We start from the raw sequence: 17,700 nt of genomic DNA, 5'->3' as shown, positions 1-17,700 counted from the left end.
TGTACTTCCTTATATGTACAGAGAGATAAAGCCAGCAGGTAAATGATGCGCTAAGAGCATAGTGTGACAGTGCTTTTTTCAGTACTAAAAGTGCACAAGGAATTTGTGGTACCGAGAAAAAAAAAATGTTTTGAGGTAGAACGGACTGAAGTTAGCACGCATATATCGATAATAATACCATCTACAAGAGTGACCATGATGAACAACGATACTAGTGACAAGGAGATGTCTTTGCTGTGGAAACTCCAGTGCCTTCTAATTTATTGCTAGTGATTCTTTTTCTGTGCCTGCCCTCATCTCTTCCTATTTCTCCCACCTTTCCTTTCACTCCTTATTGCTTTTCTTTCCTTTCCAGGTGGCTTTACATTGCTTGACAAACCAAATGGTTTCCTGTAAGCCAAGAGACCATTTACAACGCTGGGTGGTAACCATATAACCAAACCATAAGTGCTCCGTACGTGTCAACAAGTGGGTTGGTGGAGGGTTAGTGCCCCTCCCCGTAAAACAAATAACTCAAAGTCAAATGGCCACCTCTTACGGGATTATGGCGTCTGGCAATAGATAGATAGATAGTTTCCTTTTGCTCTCATGAAAAAGGAGACCTCTGGTAACATTATGTACTAAGTGTTTTGACATACTCTCCTCTGAAAGTATTATTTGCTATTTACTTAGAATTACTCCAAGAAAGCTGTGAATACGTGGGGAAAAGATAGTTTTTCTTTAAGACATTGGAACAAATGCGACAGTAATGATGTAAATTTAGTTCTGATGACATAAGACATCAAAGCTAGGAGAATTTGTGGTGACAAATATTTTGAGGAAATATTCCAAGTGTCTGCCCCCCCTGGCAAAAATCCTGGACACGCCACTGATCCAAACCTCTCTTCCTCACACACTCATCCACCATATCCCTCCACCTTCTCCTTGGTCTACCTCGCCTCCTTCCTCCTTCAAATTCGCTCTGATATACCTTTTTCACCACTCTATTGTTATCCATTCTCTTCACATGACCATACCATCTCAGTACACTCTCTTCGATTCTGGCGTCCACAGACTTCCTCACTCCGCATCTTGTACGAATCACAGTATTTCGTATCCTATCCACTCCCTGTACTCCACATACATTCCTCAGCAGTCCCATCTCCACTGCTCTTACTCTTGATTTTTTATTTTCATGTCACACCATAGTCTCACATCCATTTGTTAAGGTTGGTACTAACGTTCCTTCGTGTAAGCCTCGAGCAGCTGCAACACTCTCTGTTATTTATCAAGGCCTTCATTGCACCAACTACTTTGCTTCCTTGTGTCACTCTACTTTCCGCTTCTTTTGCACATATTCCTTTCTCTTCCACCACTTTCGCCAGGTATTTTACCTCTTCTACCAATTCCAGTCACTTTCTATTCACTGTAACATCACAGTGAGAGTCACCTTCTCTCTCGATAACCATCACTTTATTCTTTTTACATTTACTCTCAAGGCACGACGTTCACAGACATAACAAAACTCTGCACTAGTCTACCAAGTTCTTGTCCGGTATTTGCAAGCAGCACTGCATCATTAGCATTCAACAAATTTGGGATATTCCATCCAACACTCTCCATTACCAAAGCCATCCCTCTGTCGATTACTCGTGTTTTTACTTCTCTTAACACTCCCTCCATATATATATATATATATATATATATATATATATATATATATATATATATATATATATATATATATATATATATATATATATATATATATTGAATAACCATGGGGACATCACACAACCTTGTCGCACGCCCACATTATTCGTGAACCATCCACTTAGCTGCCCATTTACCCTTACACATGCCTCACAATCATCACAGACTCTTGACGGCACCTAGCAGCTTACCTTCAACACCGTACATGCGCAAAACCTTCCACAATCTTTCTCTGCCTATTTTGTCGTATGCTTTCTCCAGATTCATGAATGCCATGAAAACCTTATAGTCCTCTTCACAAACCTTCTTAACTATCTGTCTCACTGTCACTCCTAAAACCACCCTGTTCATCACTAACTAGGATTTCTGATCTCTCTCTTACTTTCTCTATAATTGTTCTTCCATATACGTTCCCTACAACACTCAATAAACCTATGCCACGATAATTGTTGCACTCTCTTGGCTCACCTTTATTTTTGTACAGGGGTACAATCGCATCCTTTTATCATTCTGCTGGCACTGTTTTACTCATCCATGCCGTCTTCTAAATTATCTTCAACAAGCACTTCATTTCGCTCTCTCCACTACAGTTAATCATCTCTGCATACACCTCATCAACCTCAGCTGCATTCCCATGTTTCAGCCGCATCACGGCGTTCTTCACCTGTGCGAGTGACACGTTAACTGGCACTGCCTTCCTTCTCTGCAAACCCCCCAAACCAATCACGCTTACAGCCGCTCTGTTCTCTCTCTTCCCATTCATCAGACTTTCAAAATATGCTTTCCATCTGGTCCTTACTTCATATCCATGGGTTAATAATCTACCACTTTTATCCATCACACTTTCACATTTCTTTCGGCTGTCACCTCTACATTTCCGCACCCTTTCCAGAATAACTTCTTATTTTCAGAGTAATTTACATTCATTTTTCTTCGTAGATCATTTACCTCCTTTTTCCACCTCACTAGTCTCTTAACGTGCTTCTTGCTCACAGTATATTCATTTCTTATTTCAAATGAACCCCTGTTCTGTAACCACTCTAGCCACTTCTTTTCATTCACCTCTCTCTTAACCTCTTCATCCCACCATGCCATACCTTTCTTCTTTGCCGTTACTCTTGCCACACCACACACCGCTTTAGCATTCCTAACTAAGCATTCCCTTTATGTATTCCACAGGCTGTCCAGATTCATTTCGTGCCAATTCACTGATTCCAACTCCTCTTCTGCTTTGGTCCTGTATTAATCTGCCATTTCTTTGATCCTCAGTTTTTCAACCTTCAGTCCTTCTCCCTGACTGCTCCTCTCTCTCCTGGTCCACCTCACTATTCTCTGCTTGATCTTGCCTACCACAATCGTATGATCGGACAGACCACAACATCGTCCTCTCACGGCCCTCGTATCAGCAACCATTCCCAACATCGACAATCAGTCACACTCACCTTCTCAAACTTGAACTTGACGTACATACATCTCGAGCTGACACATTTGTAATCTCTCATTCCACTATGGCACACCTCATTCATCAACAAAGCAACTCCTTCCTTGCAAATTCCTCACCCATTCATGCCCGAACTTACACATTTCACACCTTCCCGCTCATTCACTTCACACACTTTCATCTTTGTTTCACACAATGCCATCACGGCATATCTCGCACTCTTGAACACATCCACCACTTCCTCCCTCTTACTCTCCTCATTCACACCTTTTACATTCAATGCGAATCTTCTCAATTGGCTGGGGTCCTGGGCTTTTCGAAACGTCTGTCATGATAACGTGATTTTAGATAGAGGAATCTGGGGGACACTTATCCGGCCAAAAACCCCGGTTATATGGTTACCACCCAGCGTAGTAAATGGTTTCCTGGGTTGAGACCATAAGGCATCCCCACACAGTGTGAGTGGATGATGGGCGCCCACACCTACCACAATATATCTATCTATCTATCTGTATATTATATATATATATATATATATATATATATATATATATATATATATATATATATATATATACATAATTATATTAGTCTATTTTTCATTTTTCCTAATCTCGTCTCTGTCTGTCTGTCTGTCTGTCTGTCTGTCTGTCTGTCTCTCTCTCTCTCTCTCTCTCTCTCTCTCTCTCTCTCTCTCTCCACAACTCGATAATCCATACAATCCTGCACACACACACACACACACACACACACACACACACACACACACACACACACACACGGACAGACAGATAAAATCAGATAAGAGAGTATTAACCTAAAACATATTTATTAATGTAGGAAGATGGTGAAGTATGAGGATAAGAAGGGAACGAAGAGAATGTTGAGAAACGATTGCTAAAGAGGTTTTCAAATAAGTGGAGGTAGAGGGACGAGGTGATAAAAAGGGAGAAAAGTAAGGTACGTGAAATCTGGGAAACGACAATGTTAAAAGAAGACAATAAGCAGAAAGCCAGGATGGCGAAGGTGAATATAGACAGACTGAGATGAAAGGGTGGATGAAGACACGGGAGGAAAGGCTTAGATTGATGATGAGATGGATGTATATAATTATTGAAAATATTTAAAAAAAAATTAAGATAATTGTTTTGCATGGACACTCCCAAGTATATAACTGATATTTTGAAACTCTCCGAAAGGAAATACAGTACTATTGTTTTTATGTTGCATCCGTTGAGGACGAGGGAGGGGGTTTCCAGGCAACAAAAAAACTTCTCCGGGATAGGCTTTTTCTTTCCTGTTCTTCAACCTTCGGTCAATCCACCAGCCAAATACAATCATGATCAGGACAACTTTAGTGTTATGCCCCAATTATTACAGACAACTACATCACAGATGAGTGAATAGGAGAAGCAGAAACTCTAAACTCGATATTATGTCTTTCATTCTTACCTGAGGATAATGTAATCATCTGCCTAACCTGTGGATGACCAAATAAGGAAAAAAAATATGTTGAAGTCACGCACGCGTTTATTGCAAATACATATGGAAACTACTACATATCACTGGCTTTCATTCAGTACGCCAACCAAGCAAGACCAACCTAATAATCAAGCTAAGAACTCTTCTAACCTATATATCCGACTCCACCTAACCAACAAGAATATATATAACTATATCCCCCAAGCTGTGGTCGACTAAATTCTGTGAAAGATGGGTTTGGCGGGGTCACGCACGTTTATGAAACATGGCCAAAATCAGTATGCCAGTGGGCAGTCCCTTGGCTATTCATTTGTCGCATTTGTGGCGGTGAACGATCTATGCACTTTATCACCTCCAGTATTGTTCCGTTTATTTTATTTATTTATTTATTTTAATACAGAATGTTTTACCTTCAGGACTTTTAGCTACATTGGCTCACCTTTTTGATGTTTTCGATGGCGTAAGAAATGAGTGAATGAATTTCTCCTTTCTATCCGATTCTCAGCACAGATGAGACAGCCCACTCCCTGAGGTCCAGCAGTCCCTCCTCGTGCAGTGGCTAATTATTGAAACCACACTTCTGCTATGGTTGTTAAGTTAGATACCATATGAAGGATTGTAGGTTTTACTACTGAGAGCACGCTGCCAGTGTTAGTTGAAATACACTAAGACCTCTTCAGTACAGTGGGTCTCTTTTATGCCGAATAATATCGTCTGGTAGTAATAGGAACAAAGTATAAAAGGCGGCATCGTACTAAAGGTGTGGAAGCAGAAAGAAATGCTGGGATGAGCTGGGCTCTATGATAAAAATTATTGAGGCTGAACAAGATATTATTACACAACATCACACTGGCCTTTACACTTAAGCGAGATGGCGAATTTTTACACAGAGGTGGAGATCAGTAAGGTGCCTCATTGATATTCTCCATTTATATTCGCAACACAGGGTATCATTATATTTCTCACCACCATGGTGATGTTTGGGAAGATGCCTTCCTGTGTTGTCACCGATATAGCCTGACAACTGTTGCCCATTTATACATACGTCCCTCAGTTCTCCCGAATCCCGCAACAGGATGATGTTGGGTTGCAAGAGAAGGGTAACTTGAGCCTTTAAACCACTAGATTCACATCCAGATGAGCATGGGGCCTCAACAAAAAGAAACAACAACAACAGCAATAACAACCTGATGTTTTTCCTGAGTTCGAACATGAGTTGCAGTATCATGAATAAAACAAAGTAGTAAGATTACAATTTCAGTACATGGGAGTAATTCCTACTGGTAAGTTACAGCACCCATCATCCACCCACATGATAAACTGCCATCTTCGTCTGGCTCTACACTGAGTGATAAGAAGTATGATTTCTTGTAAACCCTCCCTCCCTCAAAAAAGAGACAACTTTGTTAGTTGCATTCATCCCCGCAATTCTATAAGAAGAATGAAGTAATTATTTACAGAGGGGGTGGAGTGGTGAACCTAGAGGGTTCCGCAAAGTATAAACTCTGATCCAGGTGAAGTTTACTGCTGTACAATGACACATGTCCCTATGGAAAATCTATGGCGTTGTCTTCCTTAAGGACACCCCTCCCCCCCCGTGCGTAGCTTTGACCAGAACCCCTAGCCACCATCAACCTGAAGGGTGATCTTTTTGGGTCTTACCCAGTCCAAACGTAGCCTTAGTAAAGGACACTGCAAAGTTTCATGTGCTTAGGGTAAAAAGAAATACCGGTAACTAAGCTGTGTCACAGCCTCCCTTTTCTCCGCCCGTTGGTGTTGGTCATCGGGGGTTCCACCTTGCCAAGAGTGGGAGAAAGCATCTTCTAAAATGCAAAATCTTGTGTTCCTCGAATAAAAACTATAACCATACATGATGGCTATGTTGAGACCCATTATTGTCCTTGCCTTGTGACCCTGACCATTGACCTTTCTCCGTGACCTTGACCAGTGACTGTTTTTAAAATCCTATACCTTCGTCCTTGCCTTCTGAACTCTTGCCAACTTTAGTTTAAATTGGATTAAAAAAAAAAAATGCTTAACCTGACCTTGGCATGTGACCTTATAAATACATATGCATGATCATACTAAAGGGTACACGAGTTTTGAACCCTTCAGACATGAATAAAATCATGTGGCAGCTACAATAATGAAGTAACTTTTAAAACATATGATGGTGCTGTAGGACACATATAATCGTGTGACATTTGGAAGATATAAATACTTCATTCAGTTGAAGTATTTTTCATTTTAGTCTTGCTACCTGACGACAATTATACCCTATTCAGTATGGTAAACGCTTCGAACTTCAGAGATTAAATACAGTCTTCATTAGCTCGCTCGATTCGACAGATCCATCCTAAACTGAATGAAATCGTTTGGAGGTACTGAAATAAAACTAAAATGGCGTTGCCGCTCTGAAACGGTTAAATTAGAAAATGCATAGGCGTACTTGAAAAACTCACGAAATAGAGTCATCAGATCTGAGTAAAATCATCTACCATAAGCAGGAATGAAATGATAAATAAAATCATATTAGTAGTAATGGGGCACAGGGGTTATTGTCATTGCTGTGGGCGCAGTATTTGTGAAAATAATGGGTGTAATGATGAATAGAAATTACTGTTATTATATTGTCGCATGTATGGAGTGTTTGTGGTGACGGCAATTTTGGTGGAAATATAATGTGTCTGTTAAGGTTGGTTGTGTGGGTGATTTGCCGTGGTTGTGGTTGTTATGAAGTGCACATACACATATACATTACGAATGCTGGTGAATGTGGTGGCAAGAGTCTTGGGAGTTCTAGGAATACCCGTATGGTTATTATATTTCTTCAGCTCGATGACGACATAATTTTGGCTAAGATGAACAAAATCTAGTAACAGCCCCACAAACATATGATTTCCGATTCTGGAAAATATTGGATTCATTATGTTTATAACGGATTATGGAATGCAGGAAATGGATTTGTATCGGCCCAGTGCACGATTTACATTACCAGGGAGTATTGGCATGGATGATCTTGTTCCATACTGGCCCAGTACATGCTTCAAGATATTGAATTTTAAGGAAATGGATCTTTATTGGCACAATATATGATTATCAATATCAGGCAGCAGTGAAAACCAAACACTGAAATCAATGGATATGGCTAACCTGTATACACTTTTGTGTAATATAAGCATAAAGACGGTTTCTTTAAAAATTATAATAAAAAAACATATATAAAAATTACACTGTCCGGGATTCGAACCTGCATCATCACATTGAGCCACTCATTCTTGTATTCACTTGACCACCAAAACATCTTACTTTTATGGGCTTGAAAGGAGATATTTCCTGTTTTCATTTTTGTTCAGCGACTATATATTAGTAACTATATGCTTATTTGATATAAATATTGTGTTATTAATCTTGTAAAGGTACTATCAGAACCCAGTATCATGCACAAAGTTAAATACCATTTATCACAGACCATATTCTTACATATAGGAACGATAAAATGTCAATATTTGGAATGGCAGAATATTCCAAAAGCAATTATGTATTTTATTATTATTTTATGGAACTGTTTGCTTCAGTCTCTGCTATGCTGTTTCTACTTAGATTGGCATCTTTCTCTCTTGAATAATGCGTTATAACAAAATCTAATGCATTAGACTATGCTGACAGTCACGATCGAAGATAGACAGGATGTAGTTAGAGCCCCATTATTGTCTTATACTGCCATTGAGCTGAGTGGAAAAAAAAAAAAAACTGTAAAAGGCAGGCTATGTTAATGAGGCATTTAATTTACACTCACCCAGAACCACATAATTATACAGCAGAGTGGAGCGTAAAAACACACACATATATATATATATATATATATATATATATATATATATATATATATATATATAGGCCCTTCTAAGTAATTTAAACTCTCTCGTTTCAGATTTTCATGGCTTGACACTAGTACAGGAAATAAGGAGAGCTTGTCTGAACATCATATGGTCTTGGTAAATTGATGAAATCTGGGTGAGCTCCATGAAAAATTAAGGCATGAATTTAAATCTTATTTATATCGGATATTAGAATCATAATGGAAGGCAATAACTGGCCCATAATCAGACCGATACATGGCCGTTAATGGGCCGGGGTGCAAACAGATAATGGATTTACATTGGCCCATTACTAACAGTAGAATCTGGATGTATGGGGCCAATACTTGATGTACAGGAAAACCAGTATTGGGCCATTATTGTATATGACGTCCTCGGGTTGTTGAAAGAAATATTGATATACTGGCGATGGTAATTATGGAAGTCATAGGCTCTATGTATCGGCAGTTTTTGTAATGGTAATTTATTTTTATCTTATGGCATTGTGCTTTACTGTATCTTCATTCAAGGGGGAAGCCAAACCCCTAATCCTGGACGATAACTTCTGAAGCATGTGAAGGAGATGTAATATTATCTGTCATCTCTATACCTTTACGAACTGCATTTTGTAATATGGAATAAAGGACAGTTAAAAAAAATAATAATCGACGCCTCATATGATTTCCGTCATAATTAGAGGTTTACCTTCCGCATGGCTATTTGGCTTTTATTATCACGGCCGTTAGATAAAAAGAAAGTATTATTGCTGATGCGCCTGGCAGCATTGGTGGTGGTGGTGACTACTGTGGTGACCCTTCCACTGCGATTAGGTTTGTTTGTGATGATTTACTTCCCGTAGGAGAACCGGGCCAAATAAGGGCCCACCAGCCAAAGCTACAAAAAGGAAGGTGGCTCTTAAGAGGGCAGCCATGTTGGGATAAAATCGAGGCGATTATGTTTCCACATCATTTAGTATGGATAGCTACTGCCTTTCCCCCGGTTCTTTCTTCTTTCTACCAAACACGTTTACAACTTGGCTCCATTCCTTCATTTTCTCACCAATTAGCTTGAAACTTGCACAATTTTCTTACTTGGGTTAATCCGCCGCCAGCCAGTGCTGTTTTAAAATGGTTAAAAATAAAAAAATTCACTGTGACCGCATTTTTCAAGATTCGCGGGTAAAACTCGGCAGGCATGTATGGTAACTGTTCCTTTACCATCCCCCAGGCTGTCAAGGCCATAAACTCACTCGCTCCCTCCCTCACGCTCACTGTGCCTCACTCTGCCTGTGTGCCTCACCCAGTGCTGTACATAGTGATGGCATTTTGTAAATATTTTCACGTAAATGTAAGTTGTAAATATTTTCTTGTAAGTGTAATGACTATATAGTGAAGTCAAGTTGTAAATGCCTTCTTGTAAGTGCCAGGACTGTATATAATGAAGTCAGGTTGTACAGTACCTCAAAAAAGTATCCTCACTCGAGGGTAGATAGTTCCGAAAACGTAAGTTGTGGATCATGCAGGCGGTTTCGGCAAGGTTGATTAGCATGTAGTCGACATCCAAGGTTGCTAATAATGGTTTGTAATATCACTTGCTCAGTGTGTGTAAGGTTACAAAAATACGGCAAGAATGTTACATCATAACATATAAAACATTATCAGTAACAGTATTAGGCAGCCATATTTAGCATAACCTATTCTATAAATCATCCTTTAAACAAACGAAGTCTGAGTTGCCATACACGGATATATGAACTGACAGTGATTGCAATGAACGAACCAGTGTCATTCTGTAGCCTCCCAGTGTAGCAGTCCCATTACGGCACTAGTTACTGTTCAATTATCTCCACTGAAGTGTGTCCAAGTCGAAGTAGTAATCCTCCTACCTGGAATCGCCATTCACCATGGAGACTTAACATGAAACATGACAACGTATAATCTTTCTTCACATGGAGGGCTACAACAATGCTGACGTTGCCAGACAGGTTGGTGTTTCGAAACAAACCGTTGCTTTCTGGATACGGCGATATGAGGAAACTGGCGAGACAGACAACCGACCCGATATGAGGAAACTGGCGAGACAGACAACCGACCTCGGGGTGGTCGTCCAAGCTGCACATCTACACAGCAGGATGAGGTTTGCGATTATAATACACATGCTGATGCTAAGAACTATAGACATGGTTTATATACTACTTAATGAAGGACGTATTTTATGTAAGATACGACCTGGGCGATACGAAAAACTATTATAATGCAATTTATAATCATTAGTTATCGTATCTTCTCCATCCAATCTAGGCCATACTTGCTGCCATACGTGTGGATCCATTTCGCACAGCTCCCAGTATTCGGGCTGAGTTTAGTCTACGTTGTAGTGATGAAACAATTCGCAACCGACTCCACAGCACTGGCTTACACGGCCGTAAACCAGCAACCAAGCCCGAATTGACAGATGTTCACATGGAGCAGCGAATGGAATTTGCACTAAATTATGCCGACATGTCACCTGACTTCTGGGACCTGGTTGTGTTCTGTGATGAAAAAACGTTTTCATCCGAACCACTTCGACCTCATTTTGTTTGGAGACCCAGGAATATAAGGTATTATTGATCATTATGTCTCATCCAGTGCAAGCATATATGTCCCATGATTTATTGTCTAGTCAATGCCCACGTCGTTGAAGGCGAAGTAACATTTTAGTCACATATGATATTCGACCCATTTTGCTTTCAGATACGAGGTAGATTATGTTGTGGCCGATGGGAGAAGCGGATGCATCACTGCCGGGGTATTTGGGTGGATGCATGTGGGCGGTGTTGGAGAGCTTGTTGATGTGGGTGTTGGTTGATTCACAGGTGCGAGATATGTGGAGATATTGGAGGAGACCCTACTTCCTTCTGTGAGGGCAATGTTATTTGATGAGGGTGAAGAATTCTATCTCCTTCATGATAACAGCCCCATTCACACCTGTCGGGCTGTTAAGGGGTGGTTCCAACAACACCCTGAAATTACAGTTCTACCACATCCTCCTCGATCCCCGGACCTCAATCCTATCAAGCACATCTGGGCAGCCATGACTGCAAACATGCCTGACATTCATCACTGTAGCCGTGCCACTCTCATTGCCAGTATGTCTGAAGCCTGGGAATACCTTCAAGGTGTAGAGGGACAGCAGCTGACTCAGGAGGTCGTGACATCCATGCCAAGGAGGCTGAACAGTGTAATAGAGGCTGGAGGTGGCTATACCAAATACTAATAAAATAATGTCACGCATTTAGTGCATGCCGTCCTATGTGTGTGACCTGTATTCACCTGCAGCCTATCACACAAAAATATGTGTGTTTTCGTTAGTAAAACGCCTACAAAACATGTCATGGGTTATCATGGAGTCTCTCAGGCTGTATTACAATGATGTGCTGTTTATCATGCAACCAATCTACTTTGGGCGTAACAGTTACTGTCGTTAGGTCAGTTACCTATGATATACGGAGGTGATAGGCAAATAGTGACCTATACTGAATCAATGAATAGTCAAAGAGAAGACTAGTGTGGTCATTCATTCACCATTAACCCCTTCTATGCCGAGACGTCGCGTATTCTCTCTCTCTCTCTCTCTCTCTCTCTGAATAAAATCGTCATGAGGTAGGAAAAATAGATCACCACAAAATGCGTATCGGTACTGAAGAGGGTTAAATAATAATAATACACATGTATGAGAATAATTAGCCTGTCAGCTATCGAAAATACCAATGATAACAGTATAAATATATCAATGGCAACTGGAGTCCTCAGGGCTACCAGCACCTTGCCAGCACTTGTGGCAAGGCCACAGTCGTCTTGCAGATCTTTCGTTCAGTTTTCAGTTTGTTTCCTCACAAATGTGCTCGGATACTTTTTTGAGGTACTGTAACTACATTATCTTCAAGTAAGTGTAAGATAATGCATTCACAGTGGGAAACATATGCAAACTGTGATAGATGATGAAGTAATAAGTAATCAGATAGGTGTATTGAACATTGCTATACCTTCCCAGCATAAATACCTGAGTATACCTTACACAGAAAACAGCTTTCTCTCACCTATGTGGTGAGCATGAGAGAGCGGCTATACCTGTATACGAGTATGCAGGACTCAATAAAACCCATTTCCGAGCTTCCGTGAGCATTTTAATGGTGAAATTCGTTGTTTTCACATCAAAATCTATCATTTTAGCCAATAAAAAAAAAAGGTCAAATAATGGCCAGCACGGAGGTGACTCATAGGGCTAAAAATAGATGGCACGTGGTGGGTTAATAATGTCAAACACCTTCAATTTTTTTTTTTTAAGCACTGTAAAGGGATTTAGAGGGTCAAATGCAAATTTTAAGAGTTTGTGTTTTAGTATGTTCATTAATTATGACAGTTTACACAGAATCATATTGGTGCACTGATGCTGCATGTAGACAATCGGTCATTCCCTTGGAAATGTTGGTATTTTTTTTTATTTATTTAAGATGCAACAAAGCAATTTTATCCATTTAATGGGAGGAGACTTATGGTTGTTAAATGAATGATGACTTGCTTGTGTCAGTAATTAACTTCAGAAATATTGTGATTTGAGCAATTTGGTTGTGTTGTCGTTGGTCTTATTTTATGTGGCAAAGTAGCATATGACAGTAGAAAGACTACATTATTTCCACCTCATTAACCTGTGATTACCTCAATGCTGTGTTAACTCACCCCGTCCCAACCGATTTTCCACCACTAACTCCCCCCAATCCCGACCAATTTTGAAAAAAAAACTTTTTGGCTCAAACTTCCGTTTTTGGTGAGAAACATCAAAAATTCATAAAGAAATCGCTAACCTGAGGTTTAAAATACTCGATACAGGTAGCGGTACTCCTTACGTTTCTGGGTTTTCTATCAAGCTGGCTCCAAAGAAAAAGAGTCCTATGGGAGGGTAACTATTCCACACCACTCATAAACGGTATTTATTTATTTGTTGGTACGAATTTATATGTAGTACAAGAGTCTATTGGTTTTCAAACAGTAATATATGCAATAAAAGCATTGTTTCACTCACTAACACATAACATACCTGACCTTTTTTGGCGACATTATCTGATCATCATTTCTGACTGTTTCTTCCTCTAATGCTACGTAAACTTTGTCCTCCACATTGTCATCGATTGGGGAATCACTCTGGCCCTGAATATCTTTATTGGCCAGGTCACTGGTAACAGGTGAATTGCCGAGACAAAGGCGTAAGGGGGTGGAGGTCATGCAGGGTAAGGCATTGTCCCTGCCTGGCATCTTGTACAGGAAGGTGTCCCATGTATACATATAAAAAATCATGCGCAAAAATTGAAAATTGTGCAAATTATGAACCTTGCAATTGCCCAACGTACTGGTACGTCGATGGGTCTAGCTGTGACAAAACGTTGTGATGTACTCATATGTCGATAGGATGCTTTGGGATAAGATAAACTCATTATTCTAGATGGAAATATGGCAGTTTTAAGCCAAGTTACAAAGGACATTGCATAGTGTAATATAACCATGAACAGAATTACTGAGATGGTTAGACAAGTTATTGGTGTATGTGGGACTGTTAGCATCGTTGTTACTGTAAAAATGTTTTTGTTGTTGCAGAAGAGGTTTTAATAGTGTAAGAAAAGCAGAGTGGTCCACATATTGTGGCAGCTTGCCAATTCTCATGCATTTCTTGGTAAGCTCAGTTATTGTTACTGGATATATTAATGATGATGATAATAATAATAATAATAATAATAATAATAATAATAATATAAAAATAATAATAATAATGATAATAATAATAATATTGATAATAATAATAATATTGATAATAATAATAATAATAATAATAATAATATTAATAGTAATAATAAAAATTATAATATTGATAATAATAATAATAACAGTAATAATAATATATTTATCAAACATCGTCGCTGCATTAACTTAACCCTCTCTGGCACAGTCATGCAATTCGCATTCCATGTGGATTGATCTAAAGATGATCAGTCACGTGAATCGCGTTCCTAAGCACAAAAAAATTCGCCAAAAATTAAGTTTCTGGCCAATTTGCATCATTTTTTGAAGCGTCGTAGTGAGTGCAGCGATTTCCTATGGTAAGGCATTGGCAACACAGAGCTGCCTCACGAGGCCTAGCATGTAGCAATAAACCTCAGTCTCTTCCAAGCAGCCAGGCGGTGAGGTTGCGTCGCGTGTCCTGTTCCTTTAAACTCCTACTAATTCTTCCCCTCCTGCCTGAGCTGAAGCCCCTATGGACTCAGTGTGATAATCCACTATTTGTGAGCATATTTGTATGTGATATTGTTGATGGAACATTGATATATGTCACAAAAAGGAATTGTGGCCATTATCAATCGTTAGGATTAGAGGCGATATGCGTGTTCACTGTGACGGGGTTTCGCCTTTAGCCCTCCCCAAGGCCCTATTGCATGATTACATATACGTATATAATGAAGCCAATGCCTAAACTGTCTTTTGTGTGAAAGATATTGTAGCTGGCTTGGTGAAATTATGGAACTAGTTAGTGTTATGGACACCATAAACCATAGTGTGGAATGGGGCAGGCATCACATACAGTTTTTATAGTTGGGAAGGGAGAATTAGAGGTGTTTAGGGATGGAATTATTGTGATTCTGATAGTGAAAATGCATATGGAATTGTGTGAAATATACGTCAAACATGCTGCGGGTGTTCGTGAAGGAGTGTGGTGTGTATCAATACAATAAAGTTGCATAGTACTCTCCCGGTGAAGGATGCGGCATCACAGTCACGTTGAACCGTAGTAAGGAAGGGAATAATTGCAGAGGTTAGGGTGGAATGATTGTGGTAGTCATGTATTTGTATATGATATTCTATGAAGTGTAAGTGAAATGTGCCAAGTATCCTCGTGACGGCATAAATTATGGTGCGTAGCGTAGGTTAGCAATATCTTAGCGGGAGGAGTCCTCAGGAATAGGGACGCCTAGGAACGACAGACGTCATTGAACAGGTACTGTACTTGGTCTGACATTTAGTGATAATTTATACTTTATGTAAAATATACATGAACTGTGCCGCAAGTGTTTGTTTAAGTGCATAGCATAGGTGAGCGATACTTTAGCGGCGGGTGTGCTGTGAAAGGAGACGATGCCAAGGAACGAGGGACGTCATTGAACAGGTACTGTACCATGGTCTGACATTTAGTGATAAGTTATACTTCATGTAAAATAAACGTGAACTGTGCCACGAGTGTTCGTTTAGGTGCGTAGCGTAGGTGAGCGGTACTTTAGCAACAGGTGTGCTGTGAAAGGTAACGATGGCAAGGAACAAGTGACGTCATTGAACAGGTACTGTACCATGGTCTGTCATTTAGTGATAAATTATACTTTATATAAAATATGTGAACTGTGCCGCAAGTGTTCATTTAGGTGTGTAGCGTAGGTGTGCGGTACTTTAGCGGCAGGTGTCTTGGGAAAGGTAACGATGCCAAGGAACAAGGGACGTCAGTGGACAGGTACTGTACCTTGCAACGCCGGGCAACCACAGATGTCAGTGGACAGGTACTGTACCTTTTTAAAACAATTGTTGAAATTTATGATTCTCTTCTAAAATGTTTGTGATACGTGCCACAAGTGTTCGTGGAAAATATTGTATCATATGTTGAGGGAATGTTTGGGGAAGGAGGGGAAAATATGTATATATATATATATATATATATATATATATATATATATATGTGAGGGAGTATATCATGTGTGTCATGAAACTTAGGGAAAGGAGGGCCGAAAAAAAAAAATTGTATATATATATATATATATATATATATATATATATATATATATATGTACAGTGCTTGTCAGAAGTATTGAGCGCCTATGGCCGGGCGCGCAATACTTGTTGCCAAAAAAGTATCGCCCGTTTTTGGTAGTAAAAATTGAGCCAGAAGTTTTCGGTGCTAGCATGATGTCACGTTAGCCTGAGGCCTTCCTACGCGCTGGTTGTTTCCTGCCTCAGTTGCCTACGGGCTGCCTGAGAGAGAGGAACTCTGCCGCGTCTCCCTCTCTTTTTGCGGCATTTTTTACCGAGTGTCCTGCAGTGTTTTGGCTTTCGCCACATTGTTATGGCACCTACAGTACCCATGAACTATTGAGTGAAAACATATCCCTGATCTTTGCTCTAAAGGAGGCATGCCACCAAACGAAGGAAATCAGTGAATTAGTTGGCGTGGCTCGATCGACAGTGCGTAGGTGGTGCACCCGTTATCGAGTGAAAAATGGTGGTGACGTTCCCACAAAGAAACCGCGGTCTGGTAGGCCCAGGAAAACTTCCCCGAGGTCTGTTAATGTTTTAAAACGTGCAATGGAGTCTAATCTTCGTGTGAGTGGAAGGAAAATGAAGGAGAGCAACCCGGAAGTGTTTGGTGAGGTTTCTGTGCACACAGTGTCTCGAAGGTTCCATGAACTTGGTTACACAAGTCACAGGCCTGTGAGAAAGCCTCTTCTCACTCGTTACCAGCGACTTCGTGGGCTTGCCTTTGCTAGCAAATACCTTAACTGGGGTGAGGAGCAATGGTTGTCAGTGTTGTGGTCTGATGAGGCAAAGTTTAGTGTTACCTGTAACCGAGGAGCACGTGTGTACCGGCACAAAGGTAGTGACCTGCTTGACCCACGTTTACGTGGAAAGCACAGTTAAACATCCTAATTCCCTCATGGTATGTTTTTCTGGTAAAGGTTTGGGGAAGCTTGTTGTGCCTCCCAAGAACTGCAGAGTAAATCAGGATGTTTATCTGGAGTTTCTGTGTGATCATTTACCAGAGTCCTTTGAGCTCACAGGTGCATGAGTGTTTCAGCAGGACAGTGCAGCTGCTCATAAGGCCAAATCGGTCACCAATTGGCTTCGTGACTGCAAGGTATCATTCATGAAAGACTGGCCAGGAAATAGCCCAGACCTCAACCCGATAGAAAACCTCTGGTACCTCGTAAAGAAGAATCTCCAAGGGAAGGACGTGAGCTCTCTGCCTAAACTGGAAGCCGCCATTCATGACTCCTGGGACAAAATACCTCTCCAGCACCTCAGGAACTTCGCCCTTTCACTTCCAAGACGTCTCAGGTACGTGAAGAAGCGTAAAGGATACCCTACGAAGCACTAAAGGTAAATAAAATGCATTATTTATATGTTTTTTCAATGTTGAAAGGTTTGTATATATATA

The sequence above is a fragment of the Coenobita brevimanus genome, chromosome 101, assembly GCF_032717465.1.
Source record: "Coenobita brevimanus isolate Jiangsu-jjx chromosome 101, ASM3271746v2, whole genome shotgun sequence".
Taxonomy (NCBI): domain Eukaryota; kingdom Metazoa; phylum Arthropoda; class Malacostraca; order Decapoda; family Coenobitidae; genus Coenobita; species Coenobita brevimanus.
The sequence above is the reverse complement of the archived record's forward strand: the minus strand, read 5'-3'. Positions refer to the sequence as shown.